The following is a 19245-nucleotide window of genomic DNA, read 5'->3' on the forward strand; positions in this document are numbered from 1 at the left end:
CAATTAGAGAAATCTTTATCATAAACTTTTTCTTGGCTCACCACTGTTTTTAGTCCTTCACACACCACCCCCTCAACCTGGACTCCCCATGTATGGACGGTCTAATCCTTTCTTTTCTATTGTATAATATATGCCCCATGGGACTCCTTCTAATCAAAATGATTGAGGACCTAATTTAAGAGTTACATAAATAAATATTTTATTTTCTCTTTTATTTTCTTAATTAAATAAAGTTGATTCCTCTTTCTAGTAAAAAAAATGTTTTATATATATATTGTACTGGTTACGACCTGTACGTGCCGTATTTTTTGGCTATTAATTGTAGTTCATTATCACGCAAGACGTTCAGAGCGAACTTGGTTTGTTTACGTTCGGAGGAGCGAGCATATGAACCAGCGACAGCTGTGTGTGTGTGTGTGTGTGTGTGTGTGTGACGTAGCTACAGGGACAGGATAGACTACCCGCCTGACGCCACGTGTAGCCTGCCTGACCTGGTATGTTCTGGATATGAACGTCACCCCTTCGCGAACATTCGATTGAAATTTTTTTTAAACTTCTGCAATAATAATCGCAGCGACTTGAGCGATACGTCATTTTGAAGAGGATAACGTAAGCGTCTCAAATTGTGAATCTCAAGTAAATCTGTCGAGGGATTCGCGAGATAATCAATGATGATATAGGAGCCCCAAACTGAATATAAGAAGAGCTCACTTTATCCAGATCAGACAGTCTTAGCTGAGTGTTCAGCCTGACTCTCCACGCTGCAGTGTTCGTCGAAGTGCTGACAGAGTCTATCTTCGAATATTTAAAGTCTTCATGTGGGACTTAAAACTTTGACAGTCGTGTTGAACTTATCAATTGTGCGCGTGTGAACTCTAATGTATAACAAAGTCTTTATAATGGACATTGAGTCCATAGTTAAGTTGAACTTACAATTTTTGCGTCTGTTGGAACTTCGTTTGTGACAAGTGTATTGGACTTAGTGACAGCAGTAAAGCACAACTTATATTCTGTGTGCATGTACAGTAGAAACGTCTCGATATAACTTACTTTCGTTCTTGTGGAACTGAGTTCATTACCACGTTGCCTGTGTGAAACTTAATCTCCGAACCAATATTAATTTAAATGTGACACTACTGCAATATTCTACGAACTGTGATATTCCTCTTTAAATCTAAGTCAGCAGAGCTTAATCTCTGAACACATATCATTAATTTCAGTGTGACACTATTACGTTATACTGTTAACTGTGACAGTTTTTCTTTAAATCTCAGTCAGCATAATTTTCTTAATAGACACGAGTATTTATGAAAGTGTTCGAACTTTCCCATGAATGTTAATGCAGTGTTTACTATAATCGTGTGCTAAGACACCAGTGTTTCACTTCGAACTCAAACTGTGTTCTTTATCCAATTCAAACAAAATTGTGTATTATTTCTTCTGAACAGTGTGCAAATTATTTGTGTGTGACTGACAGCAGTGTCTTTGATAAACTCTCGAACAGTCACATATTTTATTTAATATCAAGTGCGCGAACTATGCTTTTCATTTCAACTTAATATTTTCGTCAAAGTGTTTAGTGTTGTTTCATGACTGACAGCAGTGTCTTTGATAAATTCTAGAGCAGTCATACATTTCTTTCAATGTCAAGTGCTACTTTATTTAGTGGAAAATCACCACGAACTGTGCCAAGTGCGTGAACAATTTTCAATTTCATTATTTCTATTCATGAACTGTGCTTTATTTTCTTCCCATCTCCATGCTACCCGCATCTTCATCTTTAGTGAAATTATAAATTCTATCTACAAGATTAAGAGTGAATTCGACACATATCCCAACCATATTAAATGAAACAGTGCTGTTAAACCAAAGTGTCGGGGGACTGTGTAATTCTGGACACTCGTATAAGTTATGTGACGAGTGATTACCCCGCAACATCGTTGGAGATCGTCGGAGAACGTCGGAGATCGTCCAGAACGTCGAACGTTCGAGACTCAAACCGATATCAAACCAACCTGGATGTTCCGGCCTTATCTCAACGTAATATTGGCAACTTCCAGAACGTGTTCCTGCCCCGTTCAGTCTGGTGAACTGGGAGCACGGGTCATCAAAAGGCGGTGTTGAAGACAGCGACTATCAACAGTAAGGTGATGTGCACTTTGAAATGCATTTTCTGAATAAAAACTATTATTCAATCTATTTACAAACATTTCTTGTAGATAGGACCCTGCCTCCTGTACCAAGCCCTAGCTAGAAACCACCCAGAATTGCCCTGAAACCTACTTCGTGCTAACTTTAAATTCATAAAGTCGGGCTATTTTACTGGTACAATATATATATCCAAATTAATTTTTTTCCGTCAAACTACTTGTATTGTGAATCCCTTTTCCTTTCCATCGTTCCACTTAATTCCTCTCTTTCTCTTCACCCTCCCACCACCCCTCTTGTTCTGAACCGTTTTCTCTTCTTATTTTGCTTTCTTTTTCAGTCGTTTTCCCTCGTAGACCATCATCGCTTCTCTGAGATCAGTGCCAATCGAAGAAGATTCATCTTCAACATTTTGGATATCGTCTCCTTCTGCTACGGGTGAAGGGGAATATGTAATGTCCTCTCCCGTGCTACTACTGTCTACGACACGTTCATATATGGACATTCCTTATTCACTGGTTCTCCCGGCCATCTCTGTTGCACGTCAGCTGCTGTACTGGCGAGCATCAACTTGTTCCGGGCCGCCTGTTACGTCACATCGCCACGTCACACCTGCCAATCAACACCTCGTGATACTTGCTGTATGTTCCTCATGCCGACTCTCTCTGCTATATAAACTTGCAATTTTCCCCGACTCATCAGTCCGGGATTCGACTGTATTGGTGTGTGGATGCTCTTAACTGTTTTATTCGCAGCGTTTTAACTGGAACTCTTTCTACATGGCAGATGGTGAGCTAAGAATCTTACCCAAATTTTAATATCCTTTCGGCGGCCTTTCAGGCCCGTTTGGTATTATCGCCAGGCCATTTAAAAACTTTGAATTCTCTCCCCTGTGCCATGGCAATAGTGTTTTATCATGAAGATTTTGAATGGCTGAAAACGCTATTACTGCCTCAGTAGAACGTTCTATTCGTCCTTAGTGTTTTCCCCTTCCCTTTTCTCTTGCAGGTTGAGCTGCGCGTCACTTTGTTTCGCCTTCCTCATCCCTCTTTTCTTATTCAAGTTCGGTTTTTTTGTATCAGTCTCTACTTTGGTGTCATTTTTATTCGATTTTGCATTTATCACTGACATCCATGTTCAAAATAAAAATTTGGTGACTCAAAAAAACATAACTAGGTGTGTACTTATTTTTCTCTTTTTTGGGTGGGGTTTCAATCTTTCCTTTTTTGGTCATACTTCTTTGTAAATGATCTTTGCCTGGCATTATTTAGTAAGACGACGATCCTTTACTATCACAATTATTAAACTATCGCAACAGTAATTTCCCACTATCACATCAGGCAAATACTGGGAGTGTACCTTGATTAAGGCAACGGACGCTCCCTTTCCATTCCTAGCCCTTTCCTCTCTCATCGTCGTCATAAGATCTAGATGTGTCGGTGCGACGTAAAGCAATTTGTAAGAAAATATCTAGCGTGCTCTCGTATTGCCCAACCGACAGGAAGCGATAGCTTGCCAACCGAGACTTCAGCCTTATCTCAGCGGCCGTTCTGTGGCAATTGGATGATCCTGTACAAGAACACATAATTTAACTTATCAAGATGTAAATGTTTAGTTTTTATCACTATTTAGATTGGAGTGGGGGGTGGGGGCAAGTGAAAGGCGAATTGGAGAGGGCATTGGATTGAATTTGAGCATTTCAGCGGGGCGTGGATCAACTCGGAGAGGAAAGAACGTGTGCTATCGAAGGATGGGAGGGTGAATCTTTGGAATACGGGGTGACGTAGATATTAAGTTGGAGGATAGAAAAAATATCGTACAGGTCTGAGGTGTGGCTTCAGAACGAGGGCTAGAGGGTGCTACTTTATTGTATGACAATGAAAGAACTGTGTTGCCAACATAGAATTCTGTAACAATATTACGATTAATTAAACATCCATTTTGCTCCTCACAATGTCGTGAACATCCACAACGAATGTTTGTATGAATCACAAGATTTAGCTATCAACATACAAGCAAGCCCTGATATGTGCATGTGTCTCTCCGTAATTAGGACACTATTCATGAGCTGGCGTAGGTGGAAGCTGTGTGGTATAAAGCAGATAGAATAGTAATTGTAATGGAGCTCGCTGGATGCGGGGCTCCCACTGCAACACGATACAAATATGTGGGTTACATGGAATACGTGTCTGAAAAGTGAAAGGTAGAAGAAAGGAGAATGTCGATGTGCAATGTTCAAAATAATAGTTATAAATATTCCAACAAAGAAATTCGAAAGATTGTTGTAATTAGAACTTTTCCCATCCATAACATATAACTGATAACTTGCTGGATAATTCTGAGCTCTTTTCGAAGGTTAATTTTAATGTGTCACGAATTAATTCCTAAATTTCAGGAATCTTCCTCTTCTACTGCTTTCCCCCCATATGTTTGGTTGCGGCTGCGAACTGTGTCTCACATTATGGTTAGGCCCCCTTTTACGGCCGGATGCCCTTTCTGATGCCAACTCCATGTAATCACTATTGCATATTTCTGTGGTGGTTGGTAGTGCGGTGTGTTATCGGAACATGAAGAGGAGTGTTTTCGGACAAACGTAAACATTCAGTCCCCGAAACAGAAGTATTAATCAGAGCGCGATTATCTCCTCTTCCCGGCTGGTAATCGAACCCAGAATCCTCTGAACCAATGACCTCAACGCTGACCACTCAACCAATAAATCTTACTCCCAAATTTCAGGAATAATTTTGTAAAAACAGCAGCAGTCAATAACTTACCGCTCATCAGAATACATACATAAAATATACATGAAATACATACAAGATATTTAATATACAACATATACAAAAATATTGATATGCAAGGAAGATAAATATATTGTTAAAATATAAGAAAATGTTTACGTTACTATCTTCATAAGATCAATTGTCTACTGATAAAGTCCTCACTTTCATTCAAAATTATTTTATACTTGCCTTTTGTTGCCTTCCGATAGTAGCCTATCAGAAAAATAATGTATTTAGTGTGCACTAGAAATTGTTTATAACGATTCAAGGAACGTGTTAAATTGTGTTGTTATTCAATAGTATCGTCGTTACTGATATTTGTACTCAGCCGAATGAACTGGAAAATGTTATAGAACGAATCTTAACTGGACTTATTTTAGATTGTGTTCATTTTCTTCTGTGCCTTACATAACAGTGCAAAACTGAAGTATTCACTTTTACGTAAAAGTCCAGCTCTTTGGCTAAATGGCAGGCTTAATCGCCTTCGATTCAGAGGGCAGCAGGTGTGATTCCAGGTCGGGTCGGAGGTTTTAACCTTATATGGTTAATTCTCCTGGCTTGTGAACTGGGTATTTGTACTGTCCCCAACATCCCTGCAACTCATACACCACACACAACACTATCCTCAACTATAATAACACGCAGTTTCCTACACACGGAAGATACCCCCGCCCTCCCCCCTTGCCCCCCTCGTCGAAGGGTCTGCCTTACAAGGGCAGCAGGCTAGTAATAGCCACGCGAAATTGCAATCATTATTACTTCATAAATCATTTTACTCTCTCCCATGTTGGTGGTTATCCATGACTGGGAGAGGTGACATTTTTAATACAGTTCTTTCATTCATCCACTCACTCATGAATGCTCTCTCCCCAGTTGGTGGATATCCGTGTATGGGTGAGAGGAGTTTATTCATTCAATCATGCATGAATATGATTCGGTCATAAAATCATTCATGCATTTCAATTTATTCATTAATTCATTAAATTCAATTCATCCATTCATTCATGAAATTCTCTCCCAAGTTGGTGATTATCCGGGATTGAGAGGGAGGACTTTTTTTTTTATATTTTGTTACACAGTACATTCATTCATCCACTCAATCATGACTGCTCTCTCCTCAATTGATGGCTATCCGTGACTGGTTGAGAAGAGAGTTTCTTCATTCATTCATCCACCAATACAATTCAATCATGAAATCATTCACTCACCAATTCATATAGTCATTCATTCAATGCATTCAAAATGTATGTTGTAATTGTAAGATAACTCTATAAAGACTGATGACACGAAAGTAAGCACTAATAAAACTTAGGGAGGGTAACATACATGTTTGTCCTAGACTATATAGTTCTGTTAACGTCCAGAGCAAAATAAATAAACTTTTAAAAAATACTACTATTTAGAAATTGGATTGAAATGGTTAATAAGTTTAATTGTAATGTTTAAATGTACTAATAAATAGTCTGATTCATTGGCTGAATGATCAGCATTGAGATCTTCGGTTCAGATGGTCCCGGGTTCGATTCCCGGCGGGTCGGGGATTTTGATCGCGTGTGAATAATTCTTCTGGCTCGGGGACTGGGTGTTTGTGTTTGTCTCAAAACTTCCACCATCATATTCAGACAACGCCCTACACTACCAACCACCACAGGAACAGGCACCTATTCTAACATACCTACACCATATTTATTAACTTGAGGTATCACTTTAGATTATGAATGACTCCTCAAAGTATTCTCTCCAATTCTTAACATCAGTTTTGTTGTTTTTAAACCCCGAACAGGTATGAAGATGCAGTGCGAAAAAAAGAGACAGTAGAAGAATATTTCTATAAAAAAATACCCTGAATAATTCGATTTTTTCAGTCCGACTCTGCACATGGGTGGTCAGCGTAGCAGCCGTCAGTAAAAAGGGTTCTGGATTCGATTCCCCATAGGATTTGGGATTCTTGCCATGTCTGAATAATTCCCCTGGTTCGAGGGCTGAGGTTATTTTTTCGTATTAATACAGCACTCCTCATTACCGATCACCACAGAGACTTGCAGTAGGTACTGAATGTATCTCTCCGCATAAGTTTTTCGTCTGGAAGGACATCCGATCGTAAATCTTCGCCAGATTGACGTGAACTATTTGGAAAAATTCCAATAGTAGAAAGGATATAACGATATTGTTCTACCACACATTCATTGAAGTGAGAAATGGCTTCTTAGCTGGAAAGTGCTTGACTCGTACATTACACACTCTACGGACAGCTATTTATAGTTTTCATATCTAATGTATGACTGACTGTAGCGTGCCTTGTTCCTCACACGGTCGCATGATAGAATTGGAATTGTTATTGAACGTTAGATTCAGACAATGGTAAAGGCCAGCCATGAAGAAGACTTACATAATGCAATGGAGTCAATCACAAAGTCCAATGAAATGACGGCAGCCTGCACAAACACCGCACTTGGCTTTGGATTCTATTCAAGAGTACCATTGGCCCCACAAGAATTGCCACTCTACCGTGATTGACCGACGGGGTTTCTACCATGAATATTTCAATATCCTTCGTCGTTGACATGTCAACTTTCCGATGGTGACATCAGAAATGCAGACTGATTGCTGCATGATGATACCAATGATGCCCTATTAATATCTCTCACTTATTTATTCCGTATTTCAAGAAATCTAATCATTCTCAACATATATTTTATTATTTATTAGAAAGCTTCAGGTAGGCAAATCACTTGGATTGTATAGATTTCCTATTGCACTCATATTCTGCTTATAAAATTAACGTTATATAAGGCAGTAAAAGTTGATTTTAAGTCTGCCAGCCGGCCCTGATTGGACAAAATTAGGAACGCTAGGAATAAGTGAACATTATAACATGGATGATAATGTGATACTTTCTCATTTAGCATACCTGAGAGCGCGTTCGAAAGAATTGTGGAAGGAACAGTGCGGATGTTAATTCGAAATAATTTTTTTAAAGATGGAAACCATACTTTTCAGTCTCGACCTAGTTAAAATAACCCTTTCTAAACAAGATATAAACACTATTATATACACGGAAAGGAATCGCTTAATACTAGAATAAGATTTCATTCTATAAGAGAATCTTATTCTCTATTCGTATGCGTAAACTTGTCACTGATTATGAAAAAGTGAAAAAATAATTAATGTGTTGAAATTCTTTGTCCACCACCACCTTAAGATAAATGCAAAAAGATGTGTCACTTGTGTGAACTGAACCATAGTGAGGACAGAATATGGTGTGACTCGGACTGTATTAGGTTAAGTTCAGAAAGCATTGTCTCAGTTATTAAGGTTTAAAAAAAAGTATTTTAACATTCAAATGGCATTTATACTTGTTTCCAATAAGTGACAATTGCACACAACATGAACCTAAAAAGGGTCGTCAGAACAGACAACGGTGTGAAAGCTAGCGTCGAAAGATGTGCAATTAAAATAGCAATCACACCATAAGTGTCACCTCGGATAACAGGACACGTTTTCGTTACTTGTGATCATGTCAGATTACGTCTCATAAAATGTATTATTATTATTATTATTATTATTATTCCGTTTTAAACACCTGTGCTGTGACGGGTCTGTTTTACGGCTGGATGACTTTCCTGACGTGAACGCTATGCGGATGGATGTAATCACTATCGTGTGTTTTTGTGGTGGTTGGTAATGTGGTGTGTTGTGTGAATATGAAGAGGATAATGTTGGGACAAACACAAACTCCCAGTCCCTGAGCCAGAATAATTAATGAAACGCGATTAAAATCCCTTACTAGGCTGAGAATCGAACTAGGGACCCTTTGAACCAAAGATCTCAATGCTGACCATTCAGGTAAGGAGTCAGATATCATTATTGTTAATTTTAGAATAAAAATTACAATTTCTTTTATTTCCTTCGAGTCCTAAATTCACATCATTCCGCTAACCACGATGTATTGTCAACTGAACATTATAATCATATATCTCTACTAAATTCGTTTAAAATATATAACGACTGATTTGTGACACTGGCATATTTTCTTTCACATTATTTTTGACATAAATGTGACTTACAGCTGGGGGTCATCTGAAATTTTTGCATAAGGCCACAGCCGCTTCCTTCCCACTCCTAGCACTTTCCTATCGCTTCGTCACCTTAAGAGTTACCTGTGTCGGTGCGAACTTAAAGAACACTGAAAAAAAGAATTGCGTCACGAAATTAGCGTTACAAAATGTACTACGCGATGTTACCTAGCAACCTTGCAGGCTGTGATGTGAAGCATTGATGGATGGCTATGACTGAGAGATATATTTTCGAAGAGGAGCGTTAGAGTGCAGATGGTCGATGTGATCTTCGGGGTTGTGATGTGAAGTATTGATTGACGGCCATGACTGAGAGGCTCTTTAATAAAAGATGCCTCACCTCATCATACTCTGGGTAACTGATTAATTCATTCGTGGTAATTTAATAGGCCCTGAGTCAGTTTCGCCCTTTTGATGCACTGCATCCTACACCTGTTGACTCCAAATTTCATAAAGACGACTCTCCAAAAGCAATTAGTTAGTAGCAAATACATTTATTGTTATCAATTCGAGTTTAATTTAATGAAAGACATTTTTTGATTATTTAATTTTCCCAAAGAGAAATTAGACATCGCTTTTTAAAAAATCGCCTTGCAACTTTTTAAATTATAATTATAGGTCCAAGAAGAATTTTTTATATTGTAAGTTTTGTGAGTGCTCCGCCTCTGTGGTGTAGTGGTTAGCGTGATTAGCTGCCACCCCCGGAGGTCCGGGTTCGATTCCCGGCTCTGCCACGAAATTTGAAAAGTGGTACGAGGGCTGGAACGGGGTCCACTCAGCCTCGGGAGGTCAACTGAGTAGAGGTGATTTCGATTCCCACCTCAGCCATCCTGGAAGTGGTTTTCCGTGGTTTCCCACTTCTCCTCCAGGCAAATGCCGGGATGGTACCTAACTTAAGGCCACGGCCGCTTCCTTCCCTCTTCCTTGCCTGTCCCATCCAATATTCCCATCCCTCCACAAGGCCCCTGTTCAGCATAGCAGGTGAGGCCGCCTGGGCGAGGTACTGGTCATTCTCCCCAGTTGTCTCCCCGACCCAAAGTCTGAATCTCCAGGACACTGCCCTTGAGGCGGTAGAGGTGATATCCCTCGCTGAGTCCGAGGGAAAAACCGACCCTGGAGGGTAAACAGATTACGAGTAATTTGTGAGTAATTTTTTTCACATGTTCATCTATCTACTGCAGGGCCTCTCAGGGTGCATGCGCGTGGTGCATGCACTGTGCACGGTGCAAAAGACGACTTGGCTTGGTTGATCAGAGTGCAGACCCCCACTCCTCGATTTGGAGCAATAGCGCTAACTCTCTCTTTCCTCACGCCTGTCTCGCTCGCTCCCCCTGTCTCCCTCTCCCCAACTTGCGCCGTAGCGCTCCAAATCCGGGCTGAGTTGAGCCGAGTATAGCCGAGTAGAGCCGAGCATAGCCGAGTAGCCCAGAGACGAAGCGTTGATCCGAGCCATACCGAGCGGCAGCGAGCGGCACCGATGCACAGTGCACGGAGCTCTTGCGCCTCGCTCTGCACGCGTGAGATTTTGGGCGTTTGAGAGGCACTGGCACTTGCAGATTACCATTACGAACAAGCAAAGTAAATTTATTTAACGTCACTGCCATGAATGTCAGTTATCCATAAAGATAGTGAATGTCATTACGTACCATAGTTTAAGTAACACTAGTATTCTAATTAACGTGTATGCATCACATATATGTGTTTCTAGTTATTGGATTTGTACTGTACTTGTCTGAAATGCAATAAATAATCAGTAAAGTAAATAGATTAGAAGAAGAAGAAGAATAAGAAAAATGTTATTGGTTTGATTTCACACTAACGAATATTACGGTTATCGAAGACATCGAGGTGCCAAAATTTTGTCCTGCAGAAGTTCTTTTACGTGCCCGGAAATTGCCCAACACAGGGCTGACGTGTTTTACAACCTTGAAATACCACCGGACTGAGCCAGGGTCAAACCTGCTCAGAAAGCCAGCACCTTAACCTTCTGACGCATATTTCAGCTCGGCGATAAATATATTAAAAAACCCATAGCTCTACAGCCCTTGAAGGGCCTTGGCCTACCAAGCGACCGTTGCTCAGCCCGAAGGCCTTCAGATTACGAGGTGTCGTGTGGTCAGCATGACGAATCCTTTCTGCCGTTATTCTTGGCTTTCAAGACCGGGGCCGCTATCTCACCGTCAGTTAGCTCCTCAATTCTAATCACGTAGGCTGAGTGGACCTCGAATCAGCCCTCAGGTCCAGGTAAAAATCCCTGACCTGACCGGGAATCAAACCCGGGGCCTCCGAGTAAGAGGCAGGCACGCTACACCTACACCACGGGGTCGGCTCAAATAAATACTGTATACAGCCTACATTATCCTAGAACTGCACTCATCACATTGCAGTGCCCTAGTATGTGTAAGTCGTGCCTATCTGGTCCCTATCTCCAGTTTACTTTCTACAATGTTTCCTTTCACGTCCTGCCGTTCTCGCTGCGGTCATTTAAACCACTAACATGCAAATTAGTATTTGAAAGAATCTGATGATGCTGTTATTAATAAACTGCTTTCTTCACGAATGTAAGGGTATTTTATAAATTTGTATCCTATGTTCGACAGACTGGAAAACTTAAAGGCAATCGAAATACATTGGCAGAAAAATGTATCCAAACACCAAGAAGGGGTTGTGCTAGATTAACGAACGTTGGTAGGTGTGTTTATACAAGATGATGTTGATTCAAATTTCCCGCAAATCGCAATAGCATGGCGCTAGTAGCGGCCCCATGACGTTGCACGTCAGCTTTGCTTTAAAAACGGCATATATTGTGCGAGAGCGTTAGTTACCTGTGAGATTGGACGGAGTGACTGTCACTGGGTCAAGAATGCCTTTATGATGACGAAGAGGTCAGTATCAACAGCTCACTGCAGTTGAACGAGGCCGTATAATAGGGCTACGTCAAGGTAGATTTTCCTTCCTCGCTATTGCAGATCGACCTGGCAGGAATGTCTCCACTGTGCATGCGTGCTGGTAGCAGTGGTCAAAAGAAGGTACGCTTGCGAGAAGACCGGGCTCCGGACGTCCCCGTGGCACCGCCGAGAGGGAGGACTGCCGTATTCGGCGTATGGTTGTGGCGCAGCGGACTGCGTCTGCAGCAGCAATTCGAGCGGCAGCTGGCACCTCAGTGACGCGACGAACTGTTCGATATCGGTTACTTGAAGGACAGCTCCGAGCCAGACGCCCTGCAGCGTGTATTCCACTTACCCCAAACCACCACCGCACAGTGGGGCAGGAGGCAGTAAATCAAGATAAATATTCAAAAATCAAAACTCGGCTGTTTCATGTTTCTTGATCGTGGTTGCATACGTGGAAGATTGCTCTATCTGAAACTTGCACCGACTTGGCCCTGACCTGTTCGGGCGGACGTGTTGCAACGTCTAAGCTGGTCAGTTGGTGAGTTCACGCAGTACGCGCTGGGTGTATGCTAGTGTGTTTGAGCTTGTATTGTGTAAACACGAAGGAACTGTGGAACGAAATTAACACGATTGATTCATCGAAAAGTGAGTAAACGTATATCGTCATAATATTGCGAAAATATTGTGTCTGTTGTACAAAAATGTATGTGTCAACTGTTGACACAATTGCCGTAAATTCATGAATTGTTGAAGATTTATACCTTCCAAATACGCCCAAGTAAACTTTTTGTTGCATTGCCTCGAGCATACATTCTATTCTAAGTATATAATGACAAACTTTGCCCGTTTTTGCCCCTTTCGACAAAAGAAACGTTCGTGCGTTCATCTGTCTTTGTTCAGAATCAATTTAGTTACTATCATGAGCGGGACAGGTACAAGAATATTCAAAAACAAATTTGTTTCTTTAAAGAACAAATTCGCGTATTAACTAATTGTCCCGAATCCTCTGAGAATAAACTCAATCATCTCATTTCTCAATTAGTATCACAATATAAGCAGAAATGGTCCGAATAACATAGAATGTATGATAGATTTATTAATAATTACTATGTAAATTAATGTGTAAATGAAAGGTGACTTCAGGTATCATTGTGCTTTTCTATACTTATATACAGGCAATGGAGAAAAGAAGATAAAGGCGATATAGAAAAGCTATTCCGCATTCGGCACAACAGGAGATCTCTACATTGACTGGAGAGGAATCTCTTTCCGTGATTATAGAAGCTAAACTTCCAAGACATAAGTGTGAAGTTGTGAGATCTAAGGACAGAAATATATTTCCTTCATATAAAGCGATCCAAGAAGCGAAGAAATTATGCTATACTAAACGAGTATGCATTTCTGTAAGTACTGGGTGTGTTCAAGTAGGTTGGTAGATCACACAGGTAGTCATTTGATGAACTCTTTAAGTGAAGTGGTTTTGCATCAGGAAGTTCCTGCTGGTTTTGTAAATTTAAAATAATTTATAAATGGGAATTTAACGGAATCTCTGGCTTAACTCCGTACAAAGAAAAATGCACTGCCAATGAAGTGGACATCTCTTGTTCTAGTGTCTTTCTGTCATCTATCGTCCCGCTGCAGGTACTAAACAGAAAGTTCGAAGACGACTAAACGGTTCTCTGGCAAAACTTACGGCCAATCAGAAAGCAGTTGAAACCAGAGAGTGCGAACCTTTCAGTACGTGAGAAAGCATACATTTACAGCCTGATAACCGTTCTACAACCCACTGTATGGGAAATAAATAAATGAATATTATTTTAAGCCACTGATATTTACTATGATTGACGTGAAGGTTTTTAATGCCTTGACAGGCACGAAATACACACAAAGATGCTATTTATGTGGAGCGACTTGGGAACAGTTCAATGATATCGAAAACGCTCAAAAAATGGGAGTACACTCCCATTACTTACGACTTGGTATTTCAGTCCTGCGCACTTGGATTCGATGCTTTCAGTGCCTGCTGCTTTTATCTTAAAGGATTCCATTTAAAACATAGCGGGCACGCGGGGAAGCCGAGAGGATAGTGTCTGAAACCAAGAAAAATTATACAGAAGGAATTCCAAGGAAAGATGGGTTTATTAGCGGACAGACCAAAGCCTGAATTTGGCAGTTGCAATGATGGTAATACCGCAAGATGTTTCTTTTAGAATAATGCGATATCGGCATGTGTAACAGGACTTGATCGTGAAGTAATACAACTATTTCGCATAGTACTTACCGCCATTTACAGTAGCTTTCGTATTAATCCAGATAAGTTTCAATCATGCTGTATTAATACCGCCAGGTTATTTGTGGAAAAGTACCCTTGGTTCTGTATGCTGCCAACAGTACACAAACTACTAATTCAAGGTCCAGCAGTGATGGCGAATTCTTTACTACATATTGGTTAGTTATCCGAAGAGGCACAAGAAGCGCGTAAGAAGGAGATTAAGAAATTTGGAGAAGGCTTTCCTCGTAAGTGTGCCAGAGACGAAACGAGCGAAGACATTTTTTGCCGATTTCTGTTATCATCTGACTCTGTCATCACAAGCCTAGACCACTTCCTGCAAATATTAAAGAACTTCCGATATAAGTTTTAAATATGATATTGCTTGGGCAAGCACAGTGCGCAGTGAAAGAAGATGATGTTACTGAGGAGTCTTCCGATTCATCATATTGATAAGAACTGAGTCTTACAATGACGACAAAGAAAACCCAGAAAAATGAAATCATTAAGTGTTACCTTACCTCACTGACGAAGGATGAACGTGCAAAGTTTGCAACAACCTTGCATTAACGCATTATAATTTAAAGATAAATAAATAAATATTGTTAAATTTTGCGTTATTTATGTTATCTATTATTCTTTGTCATCCGATCAGTCCATTACTGTTCTTCGGTTCCCTTGAACTGTTTAATATCGACCTTGAAGGACTTCTGCCCCACTGTGCGTCGTCTGCGACTTCAGTGGTGTTAAGCGAGAACTCATCGGAGGATGGAGTGGAGGTCCATTGTGTCTTCTGATGAAAGCCGTGTCTGCCTTAGTGCCAGTGATGGCCGTGTGTTGATAGAAGGAGGTCTAGTGAGCGCCTGCATTCCACCTGTCTGCGACGTCGGCACATTGGACCTACACAGGGAGTTCTAGTCTGGGGAGCTATTTCCTATGACAGCAGGAGAATTCTCGTGGTTATCCCACGCACCCTTACTGCAGATGTGTACGTACGTCTGGTGATTCGACTTATTGTGCTGCCATTCATGAACGGCATTCCTGGGGGTGTTTTCCAACAGGTTTATGCACGCCTCCATGCCGCTGTTGTAACCCAACGTGCTATACAGAGTGTCGATCTGTTACCTTGTCCTGATCGATCCCCCTATCTGTCCCCAATCGAGCACATATGGGACATCATTCGACGACATCTCCAGCGTCACCCACAACCGGCATTAACCGTCCCTGTATTGACCGACCAAGTGCAACAGGCATTAAACTCCATCTCACAAGCTGACATCCGGCATCTGTACGACACAATGCATGCACATTTGCATATCTGCATTCAACAGTCAGGCTATTACACCTGTTATTAATGGACCAGCATGGCACATTTGCGGTGTCTTTTCTCGCGCGGATATTAACCTGTAGTATTGTACCATTAATCAATTAAATATGTTACTTCGAAAAATATATGGTTGAAATTTCCGTATTGTACATTCCTTATTTCATAGCGTTTTAACAGCCAGTGTAATTAAGATGATCTGTATATTTCAAGATTCAAAAGTACTGCAAGACTTAAAATGTGCTAAATTGTAGTGAAAGGCATTCACATTACTCCATTGGTCTATAGAAGGTAAGCCATGTTCTATTAAATACTGTGTAATTCACTTTGGAACAGTTAAGTATCAAGTCAATATCATTACATTTAAGTCGAAGATATTTAAGTTGAAAGTCTATCATCAACGACAGCCTAGGATATTTACTGGAGGATTGCAATGACAAGCTGCATTCAACTACGCTATCTGATCGAAAGAGTCCGGTATCCCTGTACTATAAGTTTAGTAATAGGGGATAGATGATAAAATAACCGATTGTCTGAATAAAGAATCTCCAGAGAATTTCAAATTGCTGCGCAAAATGCAACCAGTCTCATGTATGTTCGGCCGGAATCCAGAGGAATAAGGTTTCATGGTTGAACAGAAGCCCATACACCAAATATTTGCCCTCTTTATAAAAATCGCCACCCGGCTTGGCGTAAAGAGCGACGCCAATAGATACTGAAACAGTGAAAACAGGTAATTTGTAACGATGAATTACGTTGTAAATTGTTGCAATTTGATATAAATATTTGAGTTTGCTATCAACCTCAATATTTAGTATCAGCAGTGAAGTGTGGAGGAAATTTCATTATGTTGTGGAGATGTTTATCAAGGCATGGACTTGGCATGGTACTGTAAATGTACGAGGATATCAACGCATTCAGTATGCTTTCATACAGCCTACTCTGGAATATCAGTTCGATGGTGACAGCGTCTCGTAGCAAATATTTATCAGCGATGCTCTCAAGCTCTTTGATGTATCCCATAACGAGGCAGAATTGCTCGCGGGGGAGAGACTTCGTCACACGATGTGCTCAACAGCATGGAATGAGCTGCAACTGAGACTGAATATCTGGTCTGGATTAATTAATTTTACCTTCCTGTTTGAAGGTATGGTCACTTGTCACTGGCCTTGTGAACCTCGACATGCTGGGTGTATGCAGGTGAGCAATTTTACTTTCAGCACCACCACACTACTACTGCGTCGTGAGGACCTACTTTCTTGATATGCTACCAGGATGCTGGATAGGACTAAGACGTACTGCACAATTTCCGCCACATTTTCCTGACATTACACCTCTCACTGCCTACCATTGGCGAACCTTGAAGGATGTGACTACACTCCTTGAATTACGGGAATAAAGTGAGGTGTGTTATAGAGCAATTTCTGTGAATCATTTAACCATCGTTGTTAGTGTAGTGGTTCACCAAAATGAGAAGTTTCTAGATGCTAATGGTGTAAATTTTGATCACCAGAAGGTAATGACTTTTTCAAACATACTTAAATTCAATATTACAAATTTTTTGTCAATGTAGCCCATACTTCTTTCACGCTTAAGTACATACACATTTATTTGACCTCATGTGGATCGTCCTCGTTAATGTATACGTGAACTGAAAAGAGTTACAGAATCCGCGCTGAAAGTTTATACAGGGTTTTTATCGAATTCATTATCACAATGTCAACAGATGAATAGCGAAGGCATTAAATTAATTAATCAAGGAAGTAATATGGCAACCCTAAGTTCAGTGTACCTCAAGGTAGTTTCTATGAAGTTCACAACGAGACTTGTGAAAGAACATTACTGTTTAGATTAGTACTTCAGATAACGGAGGTTTCTAAATATTAAAACCAGCTATCATGTTGTGAGACGCAGCATTGTTGAAGACTGAGGAGTATTGGTAAAATATTCAAGGGAGAGCTAACCGGGGAATATTGAAGGCTGAAACATTGATGACGTGTTTCGTGAGTGGGATGGAGTAGTCGTGTCGATCATCAAAATGCACTTGTTTGAGGCCTTCCCGCTGATTGATTAGAAGAACCCCCTAGTCTTTTGTGATGGGAACACGCGGTGGGTTATACATGCATCGCGTAACAAAGAACAGCGAGCTCAATGAAAAGAACTTTCAACTTACTATGGTACAACGTAATCAAAAAATAGAAAATAATACACAGGCACTTTTGGTTATAGACCTGACAGAATTACACTCAGTGAAAGTATAATTAGAAACGAAAGCATCACTTTATCATACGTAACCGTCACGATTTTCAGTTTAGGATGAAATTATAGGGCGTCTACTAGGCAACATACATATATAGTCTAATGCTGCATATATATATAAATATTGACTCTCAGCCGGGAGGTTGTTTGGGTCCCCAGCGGCTTCATTATCAGGTCTTGAGGCACTGAATAAGTGTATTAGAAAATTGAGTGTAGGGTAGATTCCCGTTGCTTTTATCAATGTTTTACACTGTGATATTGAACTTGAGGCTTAAGTAATCCCACTGAAATGTAAATATCAGCCGACCACATGAACAACATTTACATGCTATTCAGAACTGCCTGAGGAATTGTGTTTCCAGCGTCGCTCTTATCTCAGTCACTTTCACATTGTCTATGCTAAGTTTGAGACTGAGACAGGTCAATGAAAGAAATAACTTTTTCTAGCTTATATACGAAGGCCAGCATCATAGTGTACGGGTAGAGTGTTTATCTGTTACACGGAGGATCCGGATTCGATTCACAACTAGTCCAGTGATTTTAATTCTGAACTAAGTGCTGGAACAAGGTTCATTGAGCCTCGCGAGACCGACAGAGGAGTTGTCTAACACGAGAGGCTGCAGACCCAGTCAATAAAGCCAAGTGTTACGGCTGATGTCGTTACGCTGCCCGCGTGACAGTAATACCGTAGGGTATCTGGCTGAGCAGCAGCCTCCTTGACAGACAAAGAACCTTACTAAGCTTTTCAACCATAAGAGAAAGCACAGTGCATTGTAAACACCATGGACGCCAGGAATGAGTATTGGATTTGGGCTATCCTAATAAATGAAATTAAATTTCTGGTTTCGCAGCGTGGAGACAAAAAAGGAGCAAAGGTGTATAGCAAAGTTCGTCGGCTAATGGAGACTTAATTAACCTAAATATTTCTCCGTAGGGATCATGTTAAAACTTACGTTGCCTTCAGGCAATGCTAACAAGCAGTATAATATATTTGTACAAGTACCTTGGAAACATCCATAGCTCCTTTTCCGATACACTTTCCAATGAAAATTTACACGAAAGGGAAACTTACCCTTCAAAAATCACTGAAGCGGAGCGTGTAGAAATTAATGAAACGTTCGTGCCCACCGTGTCGAAGGAGGAAATTACCGCTGCCGTCCATCATATCGCAGTGGATACTGCACCGGGCCCGGATCGTGTTTTGATGAGAGCCCTTAAAGACGACGACGTAAGGCTATCATCGCAAAAATAGCAACCATAATGGTACAAAATGGCGAAATTCCCGAATGTCTGCGGAAGGCACGAACAATTTTGCTATATAAGAAAGGCGATCCGAAGGCCGTATCGAACTGGCGACCCATCATATCTGTTCAGTCAGTAGGAGGGTAATAGAAAGAGTACTTGACAGTCGCCTACGTGAGTACATCCACTATAATGAACACCAGCGAGGATTCTGTTCAACTCCAGGCACCATTATAAATACTTCCATTCT

This window comes from Anabrus simplex, chromosome 1, assembly GCF_040414725.1.
Source record: "Anabrus simplex isolate iqAnaSimp1 chromosome 1, ASM4041472v1, whole genome shotgun sequence".
Taxonomy (NCBI): Eukaryota; Metazoa; Arthropoda; class Insecta; order Orthoptera; family Tettigoniidae; genus Anabrus; species Anabrus simplex.